General features: G+C 42.1%; 1 long non-coding RNA gene across 2 annotated transcripts; it reads right to left on the bottom strand.

Annotated features, from left to right (window-relative positions):
• Positions 1-1,927: 1,927 nt before the first annotated feature.
• Positions 1,928-18,715, bottom strand: LOC109445524 (uncharacterized). 2 transcript variants are annotated; one of them, XR_012497525.1, is made up of 4 exons: positions 18,568-18,715; positions 18,053-18,180; positions 7,101-7,259; positions 1,928-5,852 (listed from the first exon to the last, which is right to left on the bottom strand). It is a non-coding gene; the product is annotated as an uncharacterized LOC109445524 (long non-coding RNA). The 2 variants fall into 2 exon arrangements; XR_002137049.2 differs by lacking the exon at positions 18,053-18,180.
• Positions 18,716-20,464: the final 1,749 nt, after the last annotated feature.

Here is a 20,464-nt window from a genome sequence, read left to right on the forward strand (position 1 = left end):
AATGCCCACCCTGGACATGTCCCACACTGGTGTGATCTGGGGAGGAACAGAAACCACACTCTCAGCCATCCTTGTATTCTGCCCTGTCCCTCCTCCATTCCACCCAGAGAAGACGAACTTTTCACTGAGTCACAGAATTGTGTTGTTTGTCCACTAGAATGTAAGTAAGCTCCTTGGAGGCAGGGATTTTGCTCATATTTCCCACTGCTATATCATCGGAGCCTCACATAGTGCTTGTTACATAGTGGGTGCTCAGTAATTAGTTTTTGAATGAATGAATGAGTGCTATCCTGCAGAGGCAGCTGTGATAAAATGTCAGGGACATCGGATATGGAATCAGAACGGTTTGTGTCCCACCCTTGCCACTCTTAGCTTGTTCGACTTGCATGTATACATGTAAGTGTGACTTTGAGCAAGTAGCTCATCTTGTTGAGCCTCAGTTTCCCCTTCTGTAGACTGAGAATAATGCATACTTATCTCACAGTTAAGTAAAATATTGTATATAAAAGTGCCTGACACACGGCACACGATCTGTTATTGGGAGCTGATTATTCTGTCTTTCCCCGTACCAGTTGATATTACCATACTGTTATATTGCACAAACATTTAAAGATAGATGAAATGCAAAGCTCTTTTGGAATATCTCCAAGTTAGAAAAATAGCCTTTGTTCGCTGGAGATTTAAATTATGCTTGTATATGTATAGAGACCTAAGAATGCGTATGAATCTGACACTGACAAATGCAGAGCGTGTGGAAATGCCAACCATTCTGTAATAAATCTGCTCTGGAGGAGGAGAGTAACGTTGCCTGGAGATTTTTATCCATTTGAAAATGTTACTATTCACCCAGGGAAAGCCAGAGAATGGCAGTGGGACAGTCGGATTCAAGTGCTCTGACATTTCATCACTGACTGACACCATCGATGAATTCAGAAGTCAGAAGAGATGGCCACATAGTTTCATTCAGTGCTGAGTTAAGAAAATGGCATATTACAAAGAGAGGGAGAGAGCTGTCCAAGCTCAGCTTTCCAATAGTTTTCTTTTATCACGGACTGTTTTAGAATAAACATTAGGTATGGAAATGTCAATGGTTAGGAACTTTATTTGAGAAGAACACAGGGTTCCACTTTATAATAATGGCACAATACCACCAAGTACTTTCTGTGTGCCAAACATTGGGCTAAGCACTCTACTTGGAAAATTTATGGAATCCCCACAAAATCCCTATGAAATATATGACCCTTCACTTCACAGATGAGCAAACTGAGTTGTAAGGAGGTGAAATGACTTGCCAAGGTCACACAGCCAGGGAATGGCAGAGCCAGGGCTCTAATATAGGTCTGTGTGATGGCAGAACCCACCCTGCCATTATTGGAAGGTTGAAGGTGGGGCTGGAATGGGCAGGAGGACGATGGGAGACTGCTGGACTAGGGAACTCTAGAGAATTAAGGGCTTTGAGTCAGACAACAGGTACTATCTGCCCACTTAGCAGCTCCATGGTTTTGAGCCTGCTAGTTAGCCTTCCTCACCCGAACATGAGGGGTTTAATAGTAATAGTAGTAACAACTAACTTTATGTTATGTGTCAAGCACTACTGCTCCAATATTTGATACATAGTATCTCCTAAGTACTCACAACTACTCTTACAAAGGAAGTACTATTATTACTCCCATTTTCCAGAGACAAAAACTAATCATGATGCGGCACAGGACCTAGCATACAGTAAGTGCTCAATAAATGATGGCTATTACCAGGATGCATCACTGCCTTCCCGCTCACTTTTTGCAAGCTCTCCTCCATCAAGATGGCACCTCCATACCTAACTTTTTCCTGAACCCCCATCTTCCCTTCCTTCCATCAGTCCCTCTCCCAAGACAGAACTTGTCTGCCCCAAAATGTCTGAGACAAAATTCCGCCAATACTCCCTCTAGTGGTGGTCCAGTGATGGTCCTTCCCCAACTCCCTATTTTATTTTTCTATGAAATACCAAAATTCAGTTCCTTGGCATTTAAGCTCTAAAGAGTCAACTAATCAATGAGTAAAATATACATGCTGAGTGCAAAATAAGAACAATTATAAGAAGTGGTTTGAGAACTCTGAAAGTATTCAAAGAAAGTTTCATAAATTACTGCTAAGAATAGGAAAGAGTTCCTGAGAGCTTGCAAGGTGCCAGACACCATATTTAGTCTGACTTTTTTTAGTCGCCACACACCACACTCGGTCTTGAATTAGGTAGTTATTGTCCCCACTTTACAGGTGTGGAAACTGAGACAGAGAGTGTAAGCGACTATTTCAAGGTCCCCGTGTCAGAGCTCAGCAGAGCCAATGCTGGAACTCAGCACTCAGACGCCAGATACTGGGCGTCCAGCATTTGTGCTCAAAGAACCCTGACTCAAGCAAGACATCTGGCTTCCAAGCCCATTTTCACCGTTCTGGACTTACATTCCTCATATGTAAAATAAGAGTATGCAATTAATGATCTCTGAGAATCCAAGATCTTTAGAGAAGCAGCTTCTCTTATTGAATCCTCCTTCCCTCTAAGGGTGAGATTATGACCTCCAGGTATACAAATATGGAAGTGAAGACGCAGCTCCACCAGGTAGTAGAAGGGCAGAGAATTGGTTTCTCTGACCTCAAACTCATGGCATCGCCTCTGAAAAGGTTGCCTCTCCAAGTTCAGGATCACAGCCATCTGTGATTCCAGTCAGCATTCTTTATCTAACCAGCCATTTCTGAAGTCGATTTGAATTCTGGAGGGAATCTGGATTCTATTTTGGAATCCTTTTCGTGGTTCCAGTCATCCTTCTTTATATAACTCATCTACTTCTCTCCTTCTCTCCTTCTGACCTGGACGTGTTAATGAAAGCTGAAATAAAAATTTATACATTTTTCTGAAGTAGCTAGGATTTTATTCATTGGTTTCTATCTAGAAATCCGCACAGAAACTGGATATCTTCGGGTGAGCTTTCAGTATAGCTCATACTTAGTTCAAAGAAAAGAAATATACTACACAAAAATGTGTATTAAATATATTACAAAGTGTGGACAATGGTCTTAGCATTACACTGTCCAAATAAAGTATTATTCAAAGGTTTGTGAATGGTTTTCTTAGAAACTCAACCCTTTTAAGAGTATAAACATAAACAAACAAAAAAGACCAGCAATCGCCAATTCCAAATTCCGTATCAGGAGAATACCAAAATATGGATAAAGGCACATGATAAATAGTTTGTGAAATGTATTAGGACATATGGTTTATAAAAACACAAAAAATTGAATGTCTGAATACTTGTGTTAGTATATGAAAGGTTCCTTCATTGTCCTTTTTCCGTTTAAAAAAGTTTCTTAATAGAAATAAATGTTGAATGATTATTTAAATGAAAATTGGACAAAGAAATTAACCTTAAATCCCAGTATGCTAACACAACTATTTTAATGTTTACACAACATTAAAATCTTTCACCATGGTCTGCATATAGGCACATTTTCAATATCTACTAACCTAATATTTTATATTCTTAGATTTTCTTTTACTTAAAAAAGCATAAACTTTTTCTATATTTCTTTATGGCTTTTATTATTGCTATTGGTAATGACTTTATCCAATTCCAGAGACTGATATCCCATGGTTTTCTAAACCATTCTCCTCACTGTTAGGTCTTATGGTCCATTTCCCATATTCTGCTATTCTGTATCTGTGCTATTCAATATGGTGGCCACTAACCTCATGTGGCTATTGAGCACTTGAAATGTCTCTAGTCTGAATTGAGATGTAATTTAAGTACAGTAGCCCCCACCCTCATCTATGATTTTGCTTTCTGTGGTTTTAGTTACCCAGGGCCCACCAAGGTGCAAAAATATTAAATGGAAGATTCCAGAAATAAGCTATTCATACGTTTTAAATTGAGTGCTGTTCTGAGGAGCATGATGACGTCTTGCACCCTCTGCTCTGTGCTGCCCTGGGTGTGACTCATCCCCTTTGTCCAGCATCTCCAAGCTGTGTGAGCTCCGCCCATTAGTCACTTCGTAGCCCTCCCAGGTATTAGATCGACTGTCCCAGTATCACAGTGCGTGTGCTTAGGTCACCTTTATTTTAGTTAATAATGGCCCCAAAATGCAAGAGTGGAGATGCTGGAAATTTCGATATGCCAAAAAAGTAGCCATAAAGCACTTCCTGTAAGTGAAAAGGTGAAAGTACTTGACTTAATAAGGCATTTTATCATCTCACATCATCACAAGAAGAAGAGTGAGTGCAGTACAATAAGATATTTTGTACTGAGAGACCACATTCACATAACTTTTATTACAGTATCTTGTGATTGTTCTATTTCATTAGTAGTAATTATTGTTAACCTCTTGCTGTGCCTAATTTAGAAATTAACTGTACCATAGGTATGTAAGTGTAGGAAAAAACATAGCATATATAGGATTTGGTACTATCCACAGTTTCAGGGGGTACTATCCACTGGGGGTCTTGGAAAGTATCCCCTGCAGATAAGAGGGGCTACTGTAGAAAATATGCACCAGAATTCGAATGATTAATAAATAATAAATAAAAGTGTTTTGTATTGATTATTGATATAGAAATTACAATATTTGTATATACTGGGTTAAATAATAGACATTGTTAAAATTAATTTCACAGGTATCTTTTTATCTCTTTTAATATGGTTCCTAGAAAATTTTAAATTACATATGTGGTTTGAATTATATTTATGTTAGACAGGGCTGGCCTTAGATAACAGTTCAGTGAACAATTGCCTGCATCTAGATTTCTGCCTCTGTTGAATTCTTTCCTCAATCTACATTCCAGTGAGTGAGCTCACTAGAACAAAAAGGTATAGGTTTATGGTCCTTGCCACCTATCACTATATTGCTTTTCAAAAGAATTGTACCAGTTTATAAAGGCACAGGCACTGAGTCTCTTAAGAACTTTACTAACACTGAATATTCTACTTCTAAGTATGTTTATTTTTGTTAATTTCCTAAGTGTAACATGGATGTAAGAGCCAGACTATCTGGATTTAAATCTCAGCTATTCCCTAACTATTGTCTGAATTGAGCAAGTTTCTAAACCTCACAGGGCCTCAGTGTCCTCCCCTATGAAATGGAAATAGCACTGTCTCCTAACGTGGTTTTCGGGTTAAGTGAATATATATGTGTTAAGCACTTAGTAAATATTAAGAAATATAAAACTATTACCTGTTACTATGATATTAAAGATTATTTTACAGTATGATTCTTTGATTACTACTCAGAAAAATGTTTCCCAAGATAAGTGTTTAATATTTGTATTTTGTTCTGTGTACATTTTTTCTTCATGTTCTAGGTCGTATTGATCTATTGAGATCTTGTTTTTTGTTTTGTTTTCATGCAAGTTACTTCTTCATGTTCATATATCATGTAGTTGAATAATCATCGTTGGTACAAATATTTTCTCAGTTTGTTGTTTACCTTTTCATCTCATGTCATTGTTTTATATTTAAATAAGTTTCCCACTCAATATAATCCATAACTTTTTTTAAAAATTGAATTCCTCTTTTGTTTCAAAGCTATGAAAGCTATCTTTCAGCAAGTGACACCCATATCTTTTGTTCTGTGGGCCCTTCTACAATTTGAGACTGGTTCATTTGTTTAGCTGAGGTTGCATTTCGCTAAATTTTAGGCTGTGACATGGCCCAGGACAAACCAGAAACTCTTGTATTTCAGATGCCTCGAGATGTTCGGAGCATTCCTGGGGATGTTATGGTGACTTCACTTGAAACGATGGGGTCCCATGAAGACAGAATTGTTTGCGTCTATAATCGAATCAAATGGATCTGGTTTCAGCCCTTGCTCCAATGGAAATACACCTACAGGTAAAAACAGGCAGCACTGGTTTCAAATTCTCACTACTTACTAACTGTGTGTGATTGGAGGCAAATCACTTAACCATCTGGCAGCCTCGTTTTGTTCAACTGGAGATTAAATGCATATGAAAATGCTTAGCATAGAGCAGCCAAAAATCAAACTCAACTTTCAAATTCTTTATTTTAATACAATATTCAAGATTATCTCATTTACTTAGTGAGTCAGAAAAGGGAGTGGTTCTGTATTAAATTTTTCCTTGTTAATCACATTTGCCTAGATATACCAGAAATTGGCTACCCCACAAAAGATAACTAGAATATGCCTGTTGTCTGTGTAGGACAAAGGGGTGACTTTCGTTCTGTCTACTCCTTATATATGGCTTTCATATGCAGTTGCTCCTTAAAGCAAACCTCGGAGGTAGACAGAGCAGTTTATTCTTTCTTGGAAAAGGAAGCTGGGGCCCAGGAAGGTTTAGTGACTTGCCTAGCGTCACACATCAGTGCCTCTGACAAGACAAAAGCTGTCTCCTAGTCCCATGCACCTTCCAAATGCAAGTTGCTCCCTCTAGGTGTGCAACTGGTTGAACTGGATAATTTGTAATCCCATCCATATACCTGCCCCTCACCTATGTAATAAGTAGGGAAATTATAGTCACTGAGAGCCTACAATGTGCTATGACTGTGCTAGGAGTTTATGCTTCGCCTTGTTTCATCCTAACACCATCCCTGTGAGGTGGGGGGGGGCATCATGTCCCCATCTTATAAGTGTGGATGCTGAGACTCAGAGGGGTAAAGTAACTTGTCCTCAGTCACCTAGCCAATACGTAATGAAACTTGGATTCAAAACCAGGTGTGACTCACAGCGAACCCCCCCAGGTTGTTTCTCCTCATCCTGCACTGCCAGAAATCTTTTCCATTACAATACACTGTCCAGAGGGCATCGTAGGGCTACAGGCCCTTCATGAGCTGACTCCAGCCCACGTTTCCAGCCTCACCATCCTCACTCCCTGAGCTCCTGCCACAACCAGCCATGAAGCATTTCAGGAATGGCCATGTTCTCCCAGGCACGGAACTTTTGCAGTGCTATTGTTCTGGCTTGTCTATGTACCTTTCCCCTTCCTTTACCTGGCAAACTCCTGTTCATCCTTCAAGATCCAGCTCAAATATCCCCTCCTGTGAAAGTTTCTCTGATCACCTGACAAGGCAGTTGGTGGGCCCCTGTCCAGGGTGCCCGGTGCCCTTTGTACCTACCTCCATCACGGCAAGCAGCTCTCTGGTCTCTCCTGTCTGATATCCCTTTGGCCACGATTCCATGTTTAAGAATCCATTGCAGGCAGATTCTATGTGCTGTCAGCCCTCCAGCGAGCAGATGTCACTTCCTCTCTGTGGAAAACACTCACACAGTGTTCCCTACAAGGAAATCAGGCAATTGTTTTAAAACTAAATCCTTCCTGGGTGGAATTAACCATCAAGTGAGCTGTGGTTCTATTCACAGTGCAATGTGGAGTGTGTGGTGACTCTTCTGGTTTTGCACAAGGCGCTACATTCATCTTTAAAAAAACACACATTATGACTAAATGGTTTCTATGAAATGTATGGGCTATGGAACCTTAACATTAGATTAGCCTCACACTGTCCCTGCTCTTCCCACTCCTATTCTATGAATAGCAGATTATGCAAAGAGCAAGACATATGAATCGAAAGTGACACCACCTTAGCAGGGAAGCGGAAGCTCAGGATTATGGGATAGCTGGCTGAGGGGTTATGTGCTACACACACCACCGCACCACTCATTTTCTGCTAGTCTTGTTCTTTTGGCTGGAGTATTGTGTTGTCATCTGCACACCTGATTGAGCTGGTCATGAAGATAATAACTATGATTAGTAACATAATAATAAACCGCTGTTGTTAATTGCTTATTATGTTCCAGGCAATTTTCATATGCTTTGTCATGCCACCCTCGCCACAAGCTTGCAAGTGTATAGCTTTGTGGTTCAAAACACGTGCTGGAGCCAGACAGAGATGGGTTTAAATCCTGACTCTTCACTTCCTAGCTGTGTGACCCAGGGCAATTCCCTCAACCTCTCTAAGCTATATAGTCCTCACATATGTAAAATGAGGGCAATAAATATGTACCTCCTTGAGTCTTGTGAGAACTACATTTATCACAGCACAAAACAGCTATGGAGCATCTTATTATCCCTAGGATGAAGAAACTGAGGCTCAGAGGGGTTAAGCAGCATATCCATGGTTACACAGCTAATAAGCACTAAAGCTGGAATGTGAGCCGAGACCTGGCTCTTTCAAATGCAGCACAGTGGTTAAGCGCACAGCTGCCTGAGTTCAAATTCTGGCTCTGCTACTCACTAAGATTTGTGATCTTATGCAAGTTTTTTATCCTCTTCTCGGTGCCTCAGTCTCCCCATTAGAAAAATGGCTGTGATGGGTTTGTTGTGGCAATTAAATATATTGGCATATGTACAGCTCTTAGGGACTGAAAGACAGTCAATGCTATATAAGTGTGTGTGATTAAAATGACTTTCTTATTCTTCTAGACATTAGGTCTGGTTGGACTCCTATTACAATAGTCAGGGAGAGTGATGGTAGAAATTTGGGCGGTTGTTCTGGACGATTCAGTTCTTTCTGCTTTTCTGAGCTATTTCTCAGATCCCTAAATCTCCTGCAGCATAAACACTCCCAGATTCCTCAGCTGCTCCTAATGACTGTGTTATAAAAATGGTTCCCTTCACTACATGCTCTGGAATCTTCATTCTCTAGAGCAGAGTTTCTCAAGCTTGACAGTAATGACATTTGGTCTGGATAATTCTTTGTTGTGGTGTGGGGGTGCGGGGAGGGTGTAGAGGGTGGGGTAGGTTGGGGGGGTGTACGGGGGGAGGTGGGGGAAGAGGCTGCCCTGTGCAGTGTAGGACGTTTAGCAGAATCCCTGGATTCTACCCACTAGATGTCAGTAGCATCCCCTCCCAATGTGAAAACCAAAAATATCTCCAGACATTGTCAAATGTCCCTTGAAGGTCAAAATCACTCCCAGTTGTGAATGGCTAGTGTAGAGCGTGGCCCCCAAAACTGACAAAATTCTCAGGATACAGTCTGGGAGCTGGAGGTGCGACACTGACCACCTTTTGAGGCAGGTTGCTTTGTCTCCTTGAAGGTGAAGCAGCTCGTTCACACTGAGCTTGCTGACTGCGGAGACCCCTAAGTCTCTTTTACGATGCTGCTGCCTGTGCAGGTGGATTTTTTTGGCCTTAAGTGCACCTCACCCCCCAGAAATATGTTAGAGACTGCTCAATGGCCCAGCCTGTATATGATTACCAGGATAATCTTCTCTAAAAACCTCCTTCCCCAGACCTGGAAATGGCCACCATCCTCTCTTCTCCATCCCCACTCATCTGCATGGCCTGCTTCAAACGCCACGGCCTTAGGAAGTTCTCTCACTCCTTCATTCCCACTGTTCTCCACCAGTTATAGCTTTCTGTGCTTTGTTTGCCTCCTATAGGCTTTTGCTCCCAAAACATTGTCAGCTCTCACGGAACAAGGGCTTACTCAGGGAATCCGCAGTTTCCTTTGCCTGCTCAGTGCCAACTCTGTCCCAGTGAAGGTTCTTTGAATGGGGTTATGTCCAGACATGATCATAAACCTTACAACACCTCCTTAGGTCCTGGCACATCAACACCTAACAATTCTCGTTGGCATTCAACACCATTCACACGTTGTCTCCATTTGCCTACCCAACGAGTCTCTAGACACATCCTCCAATTTAGTCAGCTTCCTCCTTCTGCTCAGGCCTGCCTTAGAGCCCACACATACCTGCTTCCCTAACTTGAAACACCTATCTCATCTCCAGATCCTAGTTATCTTCTCGGGCATGGCTCAGCTCATATTTAGTTGCTTCAGATTCATGCTGGAATAAGATACGAAATAAAACACGGACCCCATTTTCACAGCAGAGTCTTTCATTCATTCTCAAAGACAGAAAAGTGGAGTGGTTGATACAGGCTAACCAGTCAGACAGACATGGGTTCAAGTCCTGCCTCTGCAGATTTCATAGTATCATGACTTGGAGGAAACGACTTCACCTTCCTACCTCAGTTTCCTGATCTGTAGTATCATATAAAGTGCCTCAAGCATAAGATAGTTGAGAAGAGGGAGCTAGTGCTTGTAAAGTGTTTAGCTTAGAGCCCAGCATATGGTACGCACTCCAGAAACATCAGCTGTTATCAGCTCTTCCCTGATCAGTCCACCTTCTATTGATGTCCCTTCTGAATTCCTGCAGTCCCTACGTGCTACCCTCCATTATACGCTATCTTAAATTGTTCACTTTCATGGGTTTGGAACTTGGTTGTGTCTCTCCAAATGGACTGCTTAAATACTCTGGAACCAGCAATTCATTCATCTGACAAACATCTGTAATGTACTCCCCATGCACATTGGGTAAGGCAGTGTGGATGGAAAGTGCATAGATACATTGCTTGGACCCTAATGTCTAGGAATTTACAATTTAATGAGAGAGATGAGATGTGAATGATAAAGAGTTACAACCACGTAGAGAATGCGTAGTGTTAGTGAAAATGTGTAAGAGTCGTAAGAATCCAAAGGCTAGAAAAATCCCTTTTCCCTGTGGTGACCAGGAAAGAGTCAGGAATCTGGGTCTTCCAGAGATGGGGGATAGTGCGAGGATGCTTTATGGGGAGCTGGAACATCTTGGACAGATGCTTGGAGGTGGAAGGCAAGAAGCTTCAACGGGGAACTGAGCGGTACAGTAAGACTTTTTGCTTGGGGTGTGTAAAAGGCAGCAGTGGGAGATAAGGTTGGAAGGAAGGAAGAGCCTTGAATTTAAAGCTAAAAATGTTGTACTTCATTCATATAGGGTGAGGAGGAACTGAAGGCTTGAGCAAGGCAATGGCTTGCTGAAATTTGTGCAACTGGAAGATAAATCCAGAAGGATGCAGGCAGATTATTTATGAGACCCCAGTAATAATTCCGGTATGAGATGGAAGGGGTTCATTTAGGGTGGTAGCCCTGAGGATGGGTGAAGGGGATGGATGTGAGCAGGACCCTGTGAATGTGGAGAAAACATGGAATGCTGTGAGGGCTTCACCTTGTTCCCAGTAATCTATTCGTCACATAGCAGCCAGCGGGCCCGTTGGTCTTCGTATGTGAGATCACGTCACTTTTCTGAGGAAAACCCTCTGCAGGCTTCTCATCTCACTTAGAATTAAATGTTAACCCCCTGTCCATACCTTACAGCATAGTCTGTAGTCTGTAAATTCTGCTTCTCTGGCCTCATCTCTTTACTTTGAACCAATCACATGATACATTCCAGCTACTGACCTTTTTTGCTGCTTCCCTTGGACCTGGGCATTAATTGTCCCCTCTACTTGGTACAGTCTTTCCCCAAATATCCACATGGTTAGATCCCCCATGTTGTTCTGGCTTCTGCTCAACGCTACCTCCTCATAGAGACCTTCTCTGATGCAAATAAGCGGTATCCTACCCAATCACTTTCTATCTGCTTTATTTTTGTTTATAGCACTTATCATTTACGAATTGACATTATGCTATACCCTGATGTCTTTACTGTTGGTCCTCCCCATTTAAATACAAGTTCCATCAGCTTTGGTCCCTGCTATAGCCTCAGAATAAATAAGTAAATAAAGAGGGGGAGTCAAGGAGATTCCAGCATTTCCATTCCGGGAAGATGGGAGGCCTGTGGAGCTGCCATTGACCAAGATGGGAAATACAAAAGAAGGAAGGATTTTCAAAAGGAAGATGAGGTCGATTTCCAATATTTACGTCTGCAGTACCAGCAAGAGACCCCAGCAGATAATCCTAACAGGTAGCTGGGCAAAGTTCTGGAATTCAGGAAGGTGTTAGGATTCAGGAATCAACCAGAGACTCAGACATGAGACTGGATGGGCAAGAGAGGACAGAGCACCAAAGACCCATGTATGAGGCACATCCCCAAATGAGGAAACAGGCAGGGGGAAAGAGGGTTTTTAATAGCTGCCCATTGCTCTTGGGAGTAAACCCCAAACCTTGTCCAGGCTCCTACAAGATCCTGCACGCTCTGCCCTTCGTTCATGGCTCCAGCCTCATTTCCCCACCCGCTTGTTCCCTGCACTCTAGCTACACTGGCCTTCTTTTGGTTTATTGAGTTTGCCAAGCTCCTTCTCACCTCAGAGCCTTCACAATTTTCCTTCCTTTTCCTGGAAGCTAACTCTCCAATCTCTCCATTCCTCACACATCTTGCAGATCTCAGCTTTTAAATATTACTTCCTCAATTCTCCTTCCTTGACTTCCCCTCTCCCACTCTTCCTCCCTTTTGTATATGCTTTTATAACATTCTGTAAATATGTAAACACACACACACACATACAAACACACACACACACACAGCCAGTAGCTGATACAGAGAATATACATAACTGCTTGTCTGATGTCTATGCTCTTAGACCATACAAGATCTGACAATTACGTTTGCGAACTCATCCTAGAAAAATTGCTACATACCTCATTGCTGAATATCACTACAGTCACCTTCGAAGTACTCCCCTTGGGAAGCTATGTACCAATGCCAGCACCTAGTCCACACTTCAAAGCAATTTTGGAACTCTTTTTCTGGAATGGCCATCAAAACTGTCGTTGTGTTACCCTTGATGTCCTGAATGTCATCAAAATGTCTTCCTTTCAATATTTCCTTTATCTTAGAGTAAAGAAAGAAATCATTGGGGGCCAGATCAGGTGAGTAGGGAGGGTGTTCCAATACAGTTATATGTTTTCTGGCTAAAAACTCCCTCACAGACAGTGCATTGTCGTGATGCAAGAGCCATGAATTGTTGGTGAAAAGTTCAGGTCATCTAACTTTTTCATGTATCCTTTTCAACACCTCCAAATAGTCAACTTGGTTAACTGTTTGTCCAATTGGTACAAAATCATAATTAATAATCCCTCTGATATCAAAAAAAATGTTAGCAACATCGTTCCGTTCCAACAAGTTTGCGAACTTAATTGTCAGACTTTATACAATTCAGGGACCAGTGGATCAGTGATGAAGCCTGTGGTGTTCACCACTGTATCCCCAGCACCTAGCACCATCGTGGTATATGATAGATGCTCAATAAAAAATGTGTTAAATGAATGAACGGAAGGAGTAGCAAGAGATGTAGGAGGAGAACCAAAAACGCGCAGTGACATGAGATCAAAGTGGATTTTTCAGGCAGAAGCAGGACATTGGCACTGCAGCTGAGTGCAGCAGCTAAATGTGGCTGGCTGAAGACCAAGGAAAACCAAACTCCAAAGGCCTAGATTACTGTGGCTTTAGAGACTTAATTTAAACATGGTGATGAGAAGGATTTCCGGTCAAGATGGAGGAGTAGATAAATGCTGTCCTTGCCTCCTGTCATGGTCACATCAAAATTACAACTAAACTACAGAACAACCACTATTGAGAATCTCTTGAAGTCTAGCTGAACCAAAGTCCTACAATTAAGGATATACAGAAGAAGCCACTTCGAGATTGGTACGAGGGGCAGAGATGTGGAATGGGCTGGTCCCACACCTGTGTGTGGCGTTTAAAAATCAGGAGGCATGTCTTCACTGGGGAGGTTCCCCTGGAGGAGTGAGGAGTCCCAGCCCCATACCACGTCCCCAGCCCAGGGTTCCAGTGCTGAGAAGAGAAATCCCCACAACCACTGGCTGTGAAAACCAGTGGAGATTGTGGCTGAGTGAGACAGAAGGTGGCTGGAGTCCCAGGCATTCCTCTTAAAGGGCTCATGCAGGGACTTCTCACTGATGGACTCATTCGCTCTGAGCTCCAGCACCAGGACAGCAGCTCAAAAGGCACCAGGGACATATGGGGAGGAACTGAATTGTCTACTTCAGGGCGAGGGCTGGAGGGGCAGCTTTCTCCCAGACAGAAGTGCTGGCAGAATCCATTGTTTCTTTGTTGAGCCCTCCTCCCCACCCCACCCCAGCATGTAGATGCAGGTGTCAGGAAATCTGAGTCTCCATCAACCTGGCTGACCCCATTCAATTCTTCTGTCTTGCAGGGGAAAGACAAGAGAGGCAGATAAGGAAGGAGCATCTTCACAATGACTAAATCAGGAGTCAGGACTGGGCTGATGTAAGAGATGTTAGGAGAGGAAGGATATTTGATTGTGAAAATGGAGGGTTTTGAGGCCAGACTATAGAAAAGGTCTTCCATAGAAGAGTGAGAGTCCTTAGGGGAGATGGTGGGAGCTGGAGAAATAAACGCTGGGAGCCTGGCTGTAAAATTCTTAAGGAAGGAGGGGGACTCAACAGGAAATCAATTAAGTCATACAAGGATGGAGTGGGCTCCAGAGAGAAAAGGACAATGATAGAATTATGGTCCATGAGCCAGCGAGGAAGGCATATGCTTATTACTCCTTCAAGAAGAGAGAGGACAGAAAGATGAAGTAGGAGTGGTCCCAGGGGGGAACGCTGTGAAGGGAGCAATGTTTTGACAAGGCAGTCAGATTACCTTGAGACAGTGGCAGGATTGCTTGAGGAGATCACTGAGCACCCAGCAGAGCTGATTCCCAGTGAAAAAGAAGCAGCTCTTTGTGCTTAGAAGGAAGGTCAAGACTGAATTCATAGAGCAGTGAGATGATGGAGGAAAAGATAGGAACAGCAGTATGTGAGGCTGTGTGTGGAATGCTGAGTGGAAATAATGAGAATTAATTCACTCCAAAAATAATTGTTGATGACCTGTGCACTAGAGTTGGAAGACAGATAAGACAGAACTAACAACCTCGAGAAGCACCATTTAACAGAGAAAATAGATTCATAGCTTCGTGGTTAGAGTATAGTCAGATGGCTCGAGTTCAAATCACAGCTTTACCACTTTGGAGTGACAAGGAAGCCTCAATTTTGTCATCATTATATGAGGTTAATAATAGGACCCACCTCATCGACTTGTTATAAAAATCAAATGAGATAATACACGAATAGAACTTAACACAGTTCTCATTAGTGCTAGTTATTAGTATAAATTAGAATACAAAAGGAGAAGTGCTGAAACATAGGCATGACTAGTGTACTTATATTACTGGAAGAAATCAGGAAAATACTCGATCATGTTAGGGCAAAGTGTTTCTTCATACAAAATATAAAACTCAAAAGCCATTAAGCAAACGATGATCATATTTACTGACATAAAAATGTGAAGCTTTAAAAAATGTGCACCTTCTATATGACAAGAAATATTGGGAAGTCAAAAAGCAAGCTGGAAATCTGGGAAAATATGTTTACCCTCTATAGCAAACAAAAGTTTATATGCATGCTATTTGAAAAGTCGTGGCAGTAGTCAGATTCATAGAGACAGAAAAGAGAGTAGTGGTTATCAAGGGCTGGCGGGGAGAGGAGGATGGAGAGTTGTTTAATGGGCACTGAGTTTCGGTTTTGCAAAGTGAAAACGGTTCTGAAGATGGATGGTGGTGACAGGTGCACAACAAAGTGAACGTACCTAATACCACTGAACTGTACACTTAAAATGGTTAAGATGGTAAATTTTATGTTGTATGTGTATTTTACCACAATTTTAAAAAAGTCATTACAAATGAGAGAAAAAATGAAATTGAACACACTAATTTAAAAATAAGCAACAGATATAAACATAGTTTACAAACAAAAGATACAAGTGGAAATTAAATAGGAAAAACACTCAGTTTCAACAGCAATTGAATACAGGAAAGTTTTTGACCAATTAGATAACAAACATGAAATACAGTGATAATACCTAGTCGTGGCTGTGAAGATTAAGACCTTCTTACACACTATGGATGGGACTGTAGGCACTCCTTTTTTAGAAGACAGTCAGGCTGTAGATATCAAAATACCGAGTAGAATGCCATTTTATACAATAATTCCACACTTAGGAATATATCCCCGAGAGATAGCCACTCAAATACATAAGGGGATTTATCTCAGTATTGCTTGTACTTTTTAAAAATAGGAGCTAAGTAGGCACCAAGAAACTGATTTTTTAAGTGACAGTACAAGCACACAATGGACCAACAATCAGCCATTGAAAAATCAAGGTTGCTCTCTCTATTCTAATGTGAAGTGAAAAATGAGAGATAGTAATTGAAAAATGTCACTACACAGTGTTTTTGTATGATCTGTTTTTTGCTTTCTAAAAGTACACAATGGCCCCTTTTTTATTGAAAAAAAAGGATTTAATGTATATTTGTAAATGCAGAGAAAAGAACTCAGTGGTACCAAATGTAACTTGGAACCATGAGAATGGGAAGGGAGGATTTTACTTTTAACTTATACACCTAGATGGTAGTTGCTCAAGGTTTTCTAGGAGCATTTTCAAGTTTTTGTAATCAAAGAAACATGTTTGTTTCTTTTACTGCAAAATGTGGAAGAAAATGAAAGTGTTTAAGGAAGCGAGAAGCAGCAGGAACTAACAGCCTAGAGAAAGTGTCACAATGAGATGGCGAATGAAAAGGTGTTGCAAGCTGAATAGGAATGTGGTCGGTGGAGAAGGTGATGAGAGGTATCCCCAGGATAAGAGCATGGGAAGCAAGTTCAGGGGGAGTGGGACCAGTGCTGACCAGAAAGGAAATGGCACTGAGTTAATAAAATCAACTCCCCCAAGTTCCAAGGGAAATGTTGGTTTAAAAGACTACTGTCATGCACCCCAAAGTATTTATTGAGCACCTACTATGTGTTGTGGACACATTAATAAATAAAACTCACATGAATCCTTTTCCTTTCAAGTTTCTTCCAGTCCAATGGGAGAGGCAGACATAAAATAAAATAATAATAACATAAAATAATTGGCAAGAGCTTTGAAGGAAATATCAACAAGGCTGAAATGGAGAATATTAGGTGGTTGTGTCTAGAAAGACCCCTCTGAGGCAGTTATGTTTAAGCTGAAACAGGAAGGATGAAGGCACTTGCTTAATGAAGGGGTTGGGTAGAGGGCAAAGGCTTTCTAGGCAGAGGAACAGCATGTACAAACATTGAGGAGAGCAAAAGCTTGTTTAAGGATGGAAGACAGATAGGTGTGACATTTTCCCAAATCACACCACGCATTTGCCTTCTCTGGTGTCCTGTTATAGCACCTAGCCTGCCGAGGACCTGCTGTGCCTTCCTGTAAACACCTGTTAGCTAATCAGCTTTTTGTATTACATAGCGTTTAAAATTTTTATTATATATTAAATTCTATACCATAAGCCTCATTCATGTATCATTAGGAATTTCTATCTCTGTGGGCTGTGTGTGTGTATGTGTGTGTGTGCGTGTGTGTGAAAGAGAAATTTGCAGTAGAATATAGGTATGCTTTCTGTCCCTATCTGAAACAAGTGAACACAGATATCAGTGCACTCTGAAACCCTTTTGAAACTGAATACCACAAATCTTGTGGTGCAAGCTGAATGTTACTAAAAGTCAGATTGAAATTGCAAAAAGCCACAAGGAAGGGGCACATTGAACCTGACCATTGTTCGAATGCAACTTCTTTTAAACTTCGGGCTGTTATCTGAATACCAAAGAGTATAATAACTGATGTATAAAATTCCCCTTGATTCAATCAAACGTTGTCAGTTTTCCAAGAGCCAAAGATAGAGGAGATGGAGTGCCTGTCCTCAGGGAGCTCACAGTCAAATGGGGAAAGCTGACACATGGACAATCCCACGCAGATAATAACTGTTAGAAGAGAGCATGCCGATAAGTGCAGGGGAAACACAGGTCAGGAAGCAAGGAATTCAGTGAGGGTGGGAATAGGGGCCCTCCTGCACCAAGAAGTGATTTTTCAGGGCCTGGGCAGGAGGTCCTCGGTAGGGGAATGGCATTCCAGGGTAGAAGGAGCAGCATGAATAAAGAAAGGGGAGCTGACAGTACACAGGAAATAACTATGAGGCCAGCGTGGTGAGAGGGACAGGAAGTGGCTGGTGCTGAAGCTCAGAGTTAGGCAGAGAGTCAAGGAGTGAAGGGCCTTGGATGGCCGATGAGAACTTTGGAATTTCTCTTGTAGGTGTGTGTGGGGAGGGCTCCCTCAACACTTTTTAAGAGGAGGGAGTTGATCAGAGCAGTGTTTACGATCACGCTGACTACGTTGTGGAGGACGGACCCCACCCTCACCCCAGCGTGGCCTCTGTACCCAGTGGGTTTAATAGGGGAGGAAGAAAAACACTAGTCAGACCCTGCACACCCACCCTGACATTTTCTCTGGGGATGAGAGGAATCCGGCGGGTAGGGCGGTGTCCTCTTCCTTACTCCCCTGCTCAGGAGATGCCCATAAGCCCTCGGGGCTCAGAGCGGAGACCTGGCTTCAGAATCCTTCCTAAAGGGAGAAAAGAGGAGGCTGACCTTTACGTGCCCAGAAGACAATCCAGCTCAGTGCTGGGTTATTTCCGAAGCTGAGCTTTCTCGATTGCTTTATATTTCGATTTGGGAAAGCCTCTGTCATTTGAGAGCTATTTTTCTGGCTGTAGATCAACAGTGGCAAACATGGACACTGGGAAGAAGCCCAGAGTCCAGAAATGATTAATATCCTGTGTTGTGAGATGTCAAAACACATGGGTAGCCAAAGATTTTAGAGAGCCAGGCTGTGCAGCGTGATGGCAGTCAGCCCCTTGAGTCACTTTGGGGGAAAATGCTATAATTCCTGTACTTGGGGGAAAGGTGCTCTATAAGTCAAAGAAGTTGAATAAAGGATCTGAAAACAAACCTCCTCCTGGATATTCACTTTCAGGAAATGCTCCGAGTTGGTTTGCTGAGCTCGTTATCCACGGGTTCTCCAGGGAAGCTCAGCCATCCCAGGTTTACCGTCCTGTTGCTCTAGACCAGATCCAGCCCTGCCGCTCCAGACAGCCCTGCCTCTCACATTATCAATGGTTTTGTTTATCTTATTGTCCGCCTGTTTTGGAAACATTCTCCTAGACTCCTGCCTGACTCATAGGTTAAGGAGCATGAGTAATTCTTTTGGAACTCACTTGGAACAGGAGGGAACCCTTCCCATTTGATTTCCGGTCCTAAAAAAAGACAAGATAGTTCACACAGGATGCTAATTAGTTTTCCTATTCAACAGTGAGCGTGGCCTAGCTGCGCTTGGAAAACTGCCTCTGGACTGTCGGGTTTAGAAATTTGAACACCTCTAGCTTTTACTCAGAATTATACAATGACACCAGAATATCGCCGTGCTGTGATTAGTTTTCCTGCTGAAGTTGTAGTTTTCGTTACAGAGGAAGCCCAAATAATCTCTCTTAATGAGACATGAAAATTAGGAGGAATGAACTACCAGATTTCGCATCTGAATTTTTTCTTTCCTTTTTAAAAGTTTATTTTAAAACATGAAGAGGGCCAAGTGAGAAGTGAATTGCTTTCTCGTGAAAGAGGCAGTTTCAGGAAGTCCAGGGGTGGGGGATGAGTATAGAGATTTATATATATTTCATAGGTTTTGTTTTGCTTTCTTTATCGCCTCTGACTTTTTCATGTCCTGTTGTTGGTGTAGGTAAGCTCTCATTGTCCTCCTCCTGCTGTTTTTGGCCTATTCTTCAAGTAGTGATGTAAACTCGCTAAAGTTCTTTCACCCCAAATGGGTGTGGCTCCTTTTGGAGCCAGAACAATTTGGCATCTACTTCCTGTAGCAGCGATGGTAAGAAACTGGCTCCACATCCCTTAGTTTCTAAACCATCCTCAGAGAGGACCAGCCCCTTCACAGGACCTGGGCATTCAAGAACTTTTCAGCATTGCCAATATGAAGTATTCCAACATTGCTGGGGGCAAAACCACAGTGAAAGTCCAAAAATCACATCTTAGAGGCAGGATTATGGGAAACTTTAACTTTCTACTTTGTATAGTTTTATACAGTTTGAATTTTCCGAGTATGGAAAACATTAAGGGGGGGAAAAAAATCAAAGCCTGACCATTTTTATTTTTTTGAAATGATCTCTTTAGTCTTTCTTGTCTTAGTAACTGTGTGACTTTGGGCAACTTAATCAACCTCTCTGTTCTTACTTGTGAAATTATAATAATCAGATACCCCTTCTAGTACCGTTGACCATTAAAACTTGTAACATATGTAAGTACTCATATTGAGTGCACATAGTAACACTCAATAAGATTTACTATCGTTGTTGATGTTGCTCATTACCAATGCCCAAGACCCTGTTTTTTTGAAACAGCTATTCAGTAGTGCAGAACCTAACGCTCACCCTTTTGATGGAAGGGAGAGTATCAGTAGAAGGACATCCTATCAGGAAGATGCTGAAAGATAAAGGTAAATTCACAGGTTTCCCCGTGTCTCCAATTCTTTCTCCAGAGAGCAGCTGGAAAGATAAATATCTGCTCTATAATTCCTCTAAATGTAAGTTAGACCAGGCCATTCCCCACCTGAATCTCTCTGAAGGCTTCCAGACTCCTTACTTGTCCTCCTGGTCCCACATCATCTGCCCCAGCCCACTTCGTTCCTGGCCCCTCCACTACCCCAGCAGTTCATTAAGCTCCGGCCCCCAATGGAGCCTCACTCCACCCTCCCACACTCATTGCTACCCACAGGTCTCAGCTTAAATGTCGTCTCCTCAGAGAGGTCTTTCCTGGCTGCCCCCTTCATTATTCTCTACATT

Source organism: Rhinolophus sinicus, linkage group LG06, assembly GCF_036562045.2.
Source record: "Rhinolophus sinicus isolate RSC01 linkage group LG06, ASM3656204v1, whole genome shotgun sequence".
Taxonomy (NCBI): Eukaryota; Metazoa; Chordata; class Mammalia; order Chiroptera; family Rhinolophidae; genus Rhinolophus; species Rhinolophus sinicus.